The sequence below is a fragment of the Felis catus genome, chromosome C1 (genome assembly GCF_018350175.1).
Source record: "Felis catus isolate Fca126 chromosome C1, F.catus_Fca126_mat1.0, whole genome shotgun sequence".
Taxonomy (NCBI): domain Eukaryota; kingdom Metazoa; phylum Chordata; class Mammalia; order Carnivora; family Felidae; genus Felis; species Felis catus.
The window spans coordinates 18,866,218-18,877,162 of NC_058375.1; the positions used below are offsets into that span (position 1 = coordinate 18,866,218).

Here is a 10,945-nt window from a genome sequence, read left to right on the forward strand (position 1 = left end):
AACGTTTATTTATTTTTTGAGAGACAGAGCATGAGCGGGGGAAGGACAGAGAGAGAGGGAGTCACAAATTCCAAAGCAGGCTCCAGGCTCTGAGGTGTCAGCACAGAGCCTGACGCGGGGCTCGAACTCACAGACTGCGAGATCATGACCTGAGGCAAAGTTGGACGCTTAGCCAACTGAGCCACCCAGGCGCCCCCTGATTGGTAATTTTTAATCACAAAATGTTACACATAAGAAATCATCAACACCTACAATATTCATGACTGGTACTCCTCAAACCTGTCCATCAAAAACAAGGGAAGTCTGAGAAACTGTCACAGCTACTACATATTAACCTTATGCTTACGGCATTTTCAACTACAGTAACTCTGTGAGGCGCACTTTAGCTTCCTCTTCTAACCCCAACAAGAGGTAGTGCTACTCAAAGTCAATCTGTTAAAGACTTAGAGACACAGAGATTGAAGAAAACTGAGCTATCACAGTCATCCTCCGAGGGAACAGTCTCCAAGTTTTTCGTGATTCGCTTTCGGACAGGCTAAAGTTACTAGGAGAACTGGGGCTAACCCACATCTACTTCCATTTCAGTTCTCATTCCATTATCCATATGGATTGAACTTTAAAACATTGTAAACTTGAACTTCAGTAAGATATTGAGAATTTTCCAGACAGCATCGTTGTACAAATTGGCTTTGGTATCTCACGGGCATGGGTGATAACCCATAGTATAAGTTTAACTGCAAAGTTGGAAACTTAAACTTTAGCAAGTTATTAGACGTTTCTGGATAGAGGTGCAGGGTTTTGTGGGTTCTGCTGTCCCGTAGGCGCTCGTGCTAACTGGCAGTATTTGGCTAAGTCTTTGTGCATGCGGTTTTCTTCAGGGGTTCTCTGTTGCCTATAAAATAATATAACATCTAAGATTTGCTTCAAAAGAATCCAGTGAGGAGGGTTGGATACGTGTATAGATGAAACAAGATTGGCCAAGCGTTGATAGTTGTTGAAGCTACATGATGAGCAGATGAGGGTCTATTATCCTGCAATATGTACTTCTGTGTATGTCTGGAGTTTTCCGTTATCAAACGTTTAAAAAAATATAATTATTATTTACATTATAAAAGACAAGCCTGGTGAGTAATAGGATCTAGCTAGCAATAAAGTAATGAAGGGAAGGGCAGGTGGTACAGCTTGTAGATTGTTCTTTTTTCTACACCGTCTTCTTGTAGGTCAGCATATGCGGACATAGCTCAACTACACGACACTACCCCTGGAAGCTTCGATATCACAACCTCACTTCTGGCTCTAAGGTCTTATACACATCTCCATCCCCAACTATGACGTTTCTTCATAGGCAAGAATTGGTTTGCAGGGACTAAGGCAATAAGAAGCCTCTGACTTATTCAATCTTCTATTATAAGGGTGAGACTTTTATGGCCTCGGGTTTTCAGGGGTACTGTGGAAGCGGTTTAGAAGGATCAATCTGAATTTTAATGGGCTTGACGCTTCTGATTTTTTCCCCCACATCTGTGAAAAAGGCCCACAGAGTAGCAGGGATTTCAGAGAGATCTATAGCATCTACACTTCCATCGAATTTAATAGTCTCCTCAGGACAATCAATTTGGACTTGGAGAACACATCATGCTTCAGTGTCTGATGAGTCTGGAAACTCTATCTCTCCTGAGGAAAATTTTATGTGGCCTCCTAATATAGAAAGCAGGTCTCTACCTCGGAAATTCACAGGGGCAGTATCACATAATAGAAAGGTATGACTCAGAGAGAGGGCCAAGGGTAACAGCTATGGGTTCCAGTAAGGGAACTCTTTGAACTTGACTAGAAACTCCCACCACAAAGATATTTTTATTGCTCCAAGGTAGTTCTTCATGCATAATGGTAGGGTTTAAAGGAAATAGAGTTGCTCCGGTATCTATCAACAAGGTAGAAATTTCTCCATTTAAGTTTAGGTTAATTTTCCCTGATGATTTAAGGAATTATTGAAGTAGCTTACCAGGCAACTTCTCAGAGCTCTATCAGTGTTGACAGTTATCACCAGAATCTGGGAGCTGAGGGCACTCTCTTACAGGGCAACTGGATTGTTTAACAGGCGCTCTATTTAAAAGTGGGCAATTCTTGGGGCGCCTGGGTGGCGTAGTCGGTTAAGCGTCCGACTTCAACCAGGTCATGATCTCGCAGTCCGTGAGTTCGAGCCCCGCGTCGGGCTCTGGGCTGATGGCTCAGAGCCTGGAGCCTGTTTCCGATTCTGTGTCTCCCTCTCTCTCTGCCCCTCCCCCGTTCATGCTCTGTCTCTCTCTGTCCCAAAAATAAATAAATGTTGAAAAAAAATAAAAAAAAAATAAATAAATAAAAGTGGGCAATTCTTTTTCCAATGTCTCTTTTGATTACAGTATTGACAGGAATCTCTGTCAACTTGAGGCAAGATCCCTTGAAGTTAGGTCAGGGTCCTCATAATTGTTGCAGCTGTAGGACCATGACTTTATTTGTTTGATAACATTTTTTCTGTTCTATTATTCTTTCAAAATATTCCACAAGAGGTTGAAGCTCTGGGAGAGGAGTGATGTCCCATTGGAAATGGGACACATTCCACAAATCATTTGTGTCCCACAAATTTGTGGGACACGTTCCACAAATCATTGAGGTCTGCGTGAAGCCCATTAATAAAATGGGCACACAAGGCAAAACTAGCCCCAGAGTCTTTTGTGGCCAGGGTGTTGTCTAAATACTAACTCTAAATAAATTCAGAAGTCTGCCACTGGCTCATCCTTTTTCTGTTTACAGGGTTGTATGCGGCCCAGTATGTTCTCATAGGAAAAACTTTGAGAACTGCTTCTTGAAGCAGTTGACTCGTTTTTTTCCTCTTTTTATTTATCTCTGGAAGCATGTTTGGTGGGATCCTCAAACTCTTAGGTAGGGACTTTCCAATATAGTTCTTGAAGCCATTTTTAAGCATCTTTTGGACTCACTATCATGCTAACGAACTAGTAAAAATCAGGTAGTCTAGGATCACAGGCACCAAGAAAATGTTTCAATTCTTCTGTCTTTTTAGTGTTGTCCTTTTTAGATTCTGGAAAATCATTTACAATGGCTCAAAGTTTGGTTTGAGAACACAGTTTAACTTCTGCTGAGGCTAAAGATCCCTGGTTCATTAGAAGGTCTTATCTTAGGACGTCTGATATTTAAGGGGCTTGGAGGGAAAGGGTAAAAGATAAAAGTGGTTAGTGGGCTCAGAATAATCAGGTAAAGGAGGATAAAGAGGAGCAGAGGGATTAGCTGGAGGTTGCTCAAGTCTCTCATGTCAGAGGTTTGCCCTTGAGGTTTTCATTGGCTTGTTGTAATGATTCCTCTAGAGTTTATATTTTTAAATTTAATTCTATTCTATTCTATTCTTTTTTATTATTTAAACATTTTTTAGTGTTTATTTTTGAAAGACACAGAGAGACAGAGCACACTCAGGGGAGGGGCAGAGAGAGAGAGGTAGACACAGAATCTGAAGCAGGCACTAGGCTCCGAGCTCTCAGCACAGAGCCCAATGTGGGGCTCAGATTCACAAACTGTGAGATCATGACCTGAGGCAAAGTCGGATAATCAACCAACTGAGCTACCCAGGCACCCCTCTATTCTTTTTTAAGTAAGCTCTATGCCCAACATGGGGCTTCCGTGCACAAGTCCAAGATCAAGAGTCATATGCTCTATGCACTAAGTAAGCCAGGCCCCCCTAGGGAGTCTATTTTAGAGTCATTTTGTTTTTTGGAGGCCTCCATACCAAACAAGGAATACATTCTATTGTTGTTGCAAGGTTCAGGATCATCTCTTTCAGGAGTATCCCTACTAAGTATCCCTATCCTTAAGATAGGTGGACTATCTTATCGACTATCTTACTTAAGTTAAAGGTCCCCCAAAGTGGCCACTGTAACTCCAAGTTATCCTATATAGAATGCACCCATTTTTCCAAAACGGACAAGATCCTGGTTATTAAGTGAATATACATATAGGAAGTAGGAGTTTTTGAAAGAAGTAGGGAAAGAGTTTTAGGCCAATTGGAATGAATCTTTGCCATAGAGTCTCTAAAATGGCTGTATCTATAGGGATCTCAAGAATTTTACTCCTGTCTAGAAACTCAAGGAATCATGGGTTTTCCCCCCTTACAGACAGAAGGGTAACCAAGAAACTGGAACAAAACATAGATATGCACAATAAAGTCAGAGAGCTGAAAACACAAAGAGAATGGAGCTCTGATCCAGGAGAGACTTACCTGGAACTCCGTGGTTGGTGAGAAAGCAGTGAGAACAATGGGCTCGGTAGGTACTGGCACCCGGTTACTTACCACCCTTGGGGCTCTTCAGGGGACTAGTTCAGATCCCACTTCTGACACCAGAAACTGTCAAAAATAAAATCAGATCAAATTAAAATGTTGAGTTTATCATACATACAAGAAAAAAGTTCACAAAGTGGGAGACTTCAAACAAAAAATGACAAAAACTTCAAAGGTATGTTATTACAGTATGCTTATAATATGAGACTGGGGAAGTTGTTTAACTTTGCAATGATGGATTATTACAATGGGGGTTTCCTGACAGCAGGGGATTGGTTAAGAGTGATTATCTTACACCATTTTAAAAGAACAATTTGGGGCGCCTGGGTGGCGCAGTCGGTTAAGCGTCCGACTTCAGCCAGGTCATGATCTCGTGGTCCGTGAGTTCGAGCCCCGCGTCAGGCTCTGGGCTGATGGCTCAGAGCCTGGAGACTGTTTCTGATTCTGTGTCTCCCTCTCTCTCTGCCCCTCCCCCGTTCATGCTCTGTCTCTCTCTGTCCCAAAAATAAATAAACGTTGAAAAAAAAATTTAAAAAAAATAAAAGAACAATTTAAGTTTTGTTTATGATTATCAGAGGCATTTACAAGACATAGCCTAAATTAAAATTCACAAGCCTAGTATCCATTTTATTTCAACAGACCAATTTAGCTACAAGGCCCTTCCTTATCTCCTCAACCAAAAGTAATTATTTGGTGGTTCTCTTTAGCAAAAGATAATTGGTACTGAGGAGGTAAAATCCCAAAGAGAATCCACTTAAAACAAGGACCAAAATTCCATAATTAAGAAGGATAAAAGGACTGATTTAGGGACAGCCAATGTTGGACAAAACTAAAACAAACCAAAACAGACAGACACACACACACACACACACACACACACACACACACACACCATAATAGAAAATAATTATACACAAGTATTATAACTTTAACATAAAAATATGAAAGACTTGAAAATATATGTTCCATTCTTTATCTTTCGGTTACATAAATGGTATTATTTAAATAGGAATAGTTGGGGCGCCTGGGTGGCGCAGTCGGTTAAGCGTCCGACTTCAGCCAGGTCACGATCTCACGGTCCGTGCGTTCGAGCCCCGCGTCGGGCTCTGGGCTGATGGCTCGGAGCCTGGAGCCTGTTTCCGATTCTGTGTCTCCCTGTCTCTCTGCCCCTCCCCCATTCATGCTCTGTCTCTCTCTGTCCCAAAAATAAATAAATGTTGAAAAAAAAATTAAAAAAAATTAATAAATAGGAATAGTTAACAGAGACAATTAGTAATAATAGGACTAATTAAACAAATAACATATGAAAAACGTAACAATATTTTTATTGTCTCCTCTAATACAATAGTTAATTAACTTTTTAAAAACAATTTGAATATTTAAATTTTGAAGGTTATATTGATCTTTATCCTTTTTTTAAATATTTTTTTAAGTTTATTTATTTATTTTTAGAGAGAGAGAATCCCAAGCAGGCTCCACACTATCAGTGTGGAGCCCTATACAGGGTTTGAACTCATGAACCTTCAGATCATGACCTGAGCCAAAATCAAGAGTTGGGATACTTAACTAACAAAGCCACCCAGATGCCCCTAATCTTTATTCTTAAGATGCAAAAATATGTGACTTTTTAAAAGGAGAAACTAAATACAATAGGATTAACTAAACAGACATTTGCTATTCTTTTCATTTTTTAGTGTTTGTTTGTTGATTTATTTTGAGAGAGAGAGAGAGAGAGAGCAAGAATGAGCAGGGAAGGGAAAGAGAGAGAGGTCAAGAGAAAGAATCCTAAGCAGGCTCCACGCTGTTAGTGCAGAGCTCAATGTGGGGCTCGATCTCACGAATAAGGAGATCATGACCTGGGGTGAAATCGAGAGTCAGACGCTTAACCAACTGAGCCACCTGGGTGCACCAGACGTTGCTATTTTTATTAAAAAATAAAATATGCAATGGCATATTTCTTTCTATCTCGTAATTCAGGATATTTTTATTCTTTCAGTTTCCTTTTCCAATAATACTTCTTAAACTGCCTGCGGCCTTTAGAACGTCCTCCTTTTCTTTTATGTAGTGGTAAAACTGAATACAATGAAACGTAAAATCATCTTGACTTGCAACTGTGCTCTTATCAAACCCACATTACACTGATTCCTGGTGTCAGTCCAATGTGATTGCATCAACTGAAACAGCTTCTCAACAAACATATTTGAGCATGGTACGCTTAGGATCTTACTTACTAGCAACAGCAGGTTTTTAGGCTTGTAGGAGTTTGTTTCCAGCTCTCCCAAAATGTCCATCCATATTTATCTATAGCCTTCTTTTGGTAGACCAGCTATTTGTCAATCAGGTTCTTTGCATCCATAAATTCATCATAGAGGTTATCCATGTCTAAAATGTCTGTCATTTTTAAAAAATGTTAATTTATTCATTTTTGAGAGAGAGAGAGAGAGAGAGAGAGAGAAAGAGCAGGGGAGGGGCAGAGAGAGAGAGCGAGCGAGCGAGAGCCCAATGTGGGGCTCCATCCCATGAACCGGTTTGTTTTCAAAGACCACCAAGCAGTTGTGGAGTAACAGCATATAAATTTCTGTTGTATTGTAATCCTTTTCTCCATTTTCATCTTCAGTGTGTTTCCCAACTAGAGAAGGGCATTCGTCTTTTCCCACACTTTGAAAATAGGATTTTATGGTAGGCCAACACTTTAACATCTTTTCTAAGCCTGGCAACAATGACAACCATCTTGTAGGCATATGTCTAAGGAGTCTATCTCTTTCCATTTCTACGAAGTCAGAAGTCTCATTAACTGCTCCTCTGAAACTGAAGTGTCACCAAAAACTTTCATTACGTAAGAGTCAATGTCACAAGAAAGTAAATCACATCCCTGTTTAGCAGCCTGTGTACAAGGTGTGCAGGACATTTAACAGGTAAGAGGTTTCCATTTTTTTAGACTGAATGGAAGTTTCTGACATTTACATCCGTACTATCTGCTGAATATGCAAATAAGTGAGCCACGTCTAGATTGTATTTGGACAGGATTATCAATGCTCTTTTGTTTAATGTTTCCTAAGGTGTCATTAAAATCTTCACAGAAACCAAGCAGCCTATTTGAAACCCCATTTTTCAAATCAAAGAACCAAAGAGGTAGGGAGAACTCTTTTTTATTGCCATGATACAACACATCACTTGACATACTGCAGAAGGCACGATTATTGGTGAGATCTGACAGAATCGGCTCCATGCTGGAAGGGACCAATACATCCTAATCAAAAGTTCCCCTTTTGTTCGTCCACAGGACATTTTAGTCGCAACCTCTGAATCAGGAAATGTAACTTCACTCAGCTTCATAGAGCAATCAAGGAAGCAATAACGTAACACATGTTCATTTGGGGGGTATGCCCACACTAATTCAGCGACTGCTACCTTCCCTCAAGCACTGGCGTCTTTTTAGGAGAGGAAGACACTTGTAATTGATTCAAAAGTACTGCTTGTCTCATCCCACACTTGTGGTACTCAGTCTCCGTATGTTTTTTCACACCCCCCCTCCACCATACCCAACCCCAAATTCTTTTCTGCAAGTTGTGCAGTATGCTCTCTTTGGATCATTTATCCAAAACCAGTTGCCTGTGTCCTTCCGCCTGTCAGTAAAACAACACAGACGTTTAGTCTTCTTTTTCGGTATTGGCTGGGTCCTGCTGGCATTGGTGTTGTACTCTTGCATTTTCATCATCTCAACTCTTAGAAAACATGGTCACAATATTCACAAAGTTAAAAATTAAACTGCCATTAACTCCATCCAAAGCGCAACGGTTACATGGACTATGAACGCACGTGATTAGAATTTAAGTTGCTCTGAGGAAATGCCACAATAGATACATTATGGTCAACCACAAAATCATGGCTGCCAGTGTCAGTGGTCAACATAAGGCAGATAATCACCCTATTCATTTGTCACTAAAAATGATGTTGTCTTCCTTTTTGGGGGGAGGGGACATAATATGGGTTTTGTATCTCTTCCTATCCCCCAATCTCTGGCACTCTTTGCTGAAAACCCGGGCTTGTTACATCCAGGAAGGGTTTCTTGGAACGTGGGATTTTCAAGGACAGTCCCAATCTGGTATGGTTGGTCACCAAATATAAAGTTGATTACTCTCCCATTTTCATGAGTGAGGGCTTGTCTAGTATTTTCAGATCTGCTATTTTGACATTAGCAAATTATATTTAGCTAGAGTTTCTGGAAGTGTAGTCTAAGGCAAATCAAATAAAAATGGTTAACCAGGTCTTTCAGGCAATAGTTTTTTGCAAAGTTTTGTTTAGGTTAATCTGGATTGTCTTGAACTTTGCATTATTTGTTACAGCTGCTCCTAAGTTTCTTTCTTTAACTACAGGACCAGTTCTGAGACTGGTTGGCAAGGCCAACATCCAGCTGCACTGGCTTTTCCTGTTTCTAATAGCTCCATTGTACCTACAAAGGACAAAAACAAGCACTCATTCTACAACTTATCCCAAAAAGGCTAAGAATGACAAATTAAGCATGTGCTTTATTATAAAAGCCATATAAAGATGCTTACTTATGTTTATAAAATATTTGACAATCATGTTAACCCCAGTAAATGTAAAAAAGTGTGGAGAGAGAAAACATCGAGAAAGGAAAAGTTGATTAAAAAGCTCCTATGGGGGTGCCAAGGTGGCTCAGTTGGTTAAGCTTCCGACTTCGGCCCAGGTTGTGATCTTGAGGTCTGTGAGTTCCAGCCCCACATGGGTCTCTGCACCGACAGCTCAGAGCCTGGAGCCTGCTTCAGATTCTGCCTCTCCCTCTCCCTCTGCCCCTCCCCTGCTCATGCTCTGTCTCTCTCTCTCAAAAATAAATAAACATTACCAAAAAAGTTTCTATTAAGAACTGCCTGCAGTAGAATCCTCCACTCGGAGCCATTTAACAGTCACAATTAATCTTTAGTCCTAAGGGGTAAGAGCAATGCCCTTTAAAAATACGCTATCGATTGTATTGTACAGTTTTGCCTACTAATCAGCTAATGCCCCCACCCCCACCCCCCGCAAAACACAAAGCTACATTGTATGCATCAAAGGAAATCAAAGAAATTAAACGACACAACGACCTTGGTTCCCAGCTTCCTCATACACTGTAGCCCCACATGTAAAAAAGGTGAACTTTGCGCCCCTCTTGACGACAAATGACCCGCGCAACCTTTAACTTAAGCAAAACGGGGTTCTGCTCTGCGACCTCTTGCTGGATTTCTTCCTCCAACCACTGCATTCTTTCGGGTACACCCTAGGCTAGCGTATTATACCCTAAGCCATAGTACTGTTGCCCCCGAGTGATCCCGTAGTAATACAACCCTCCCGCAGGACCGGACCTGCTGCGAGAACTCCACCCGCTCAGCGAGTAAGACCACGAGTGGCGCCCGTGCTTTTTCTGGTGGCGCCTTCTGGACCTGGACCTGCTCCTCCTCTGGGGCGGCTCCGACTCCGGGAGAACCTCTGGCTAGAGCCGATGGAGCAAGACCAAGAGCTTCTTGGGAGAAGAGCAGGCGAGCCAGGCCACAAGTGGTTCTTGTAATCAAGACTTCATTGCTTCCTGCTTTTGAAAAGGGTCACTTCCCCCAAACCGGTATTAACAGCGGCTCTAACCTAGATGACTCCCCTCCCCCCAACGGGATATTTGGCAGTCTTGAGACATTTTTGGCTGTCACAAGAGCAGGAATAACCCCGGCATCCTGTGGGCAGAGGTCAGGGATGCAGATAAACACCCTACAGTACACAGGACAAGCCCCCATATACAAAATTATCAGGCCCCAAATGGCAGCAGTGGCTTGGCTGAGAAACCGGGCCTTAAAGCAAAGGGTGGGGGCGGGGAGGGGGGGTGGAGGCCAAGCCCCAGAAGAGGGTCAGCATGCGGATTTGGGCTGCACAGTACACCACGCCCTCACCTGGGTAGTCCCTGCCTCCTGGGACTGAGCCCGCCCCTCCTGGAGGCGGAGCTACAATGAGGGCCGGGTCAGGCACTGAGAAAATAAGACTTAAAAACCTAGAACTCGGGCATTCCTGGGTAGCTCACTGGGTTGACCCTCTTCTTGATTTCGTCTCAGGTCTTGATTCTTGGGTTGTGGGTTCAAGTCCCCCATCCGGCTCGGTGCTGAGCATGACACCTGCTTGGGATTCTCTCTCTCTCTCTCTCTCTCTCTCTCTCTCTCTCTCTCTCTCTCTCTGTTTGCCCCTTCCCCCACTCTCTCTCTAAAATAACCAAATAAAAAGAAAGAAACAAACACCCTCAACAACTTAAAGCTGGGGCGGGGGCTGCAAACCCAGAGCCACTCTTTGCCCCACGCGGACCGGCACTTCTTCCCGCCACCCCAGGCCCGAGATAACTGCAGGGCCCTCCGCAGCCCTCGAAAATTTACCACCTCACACAGGACAGATCCAGGGCCCAACTGACGCCTCCCTTTTGGGAAAGCTGAAGACCAAGGGCGACTTTTCACACCTCTGCCGGGAAGGCGTACTCAGGCTAGCCCGCCCATCTTCCAAACGCCACGAGCGCCCGGAGCACCAGCCCACTTTGGCGCGGGGCACTGGTTCCCGCCGGCCCCCAGTCTGCCCTTTCCCCTCCCCCTCCGCGCC

At 42.8% G+C, this 10,945-nt stretch overlaps 1 long non-coding RNA gene across 1 annotated transcript; it reads right to left on the bottom strand.

The window, feature by feature from the left end:
- Positions 1–127: 127 nt before the first annotated feature.
- LOC123379520 lies at positions 128–10,935 on the bottom strand. The gene is made up of 3 exons (XR_006584013.1): positions 9,685–10,935; positions 4,262–4,387; positions 128–892 (listed from the first exon to the last, which is right to left on the bottom strand). It is a non-coding gene; the product is annotated as an uncharacterized LOC123379520 (long non-coding RNA).
- Between the last annotated feature and the right edge of the window lie 10 nt (positions 10,936–10,945).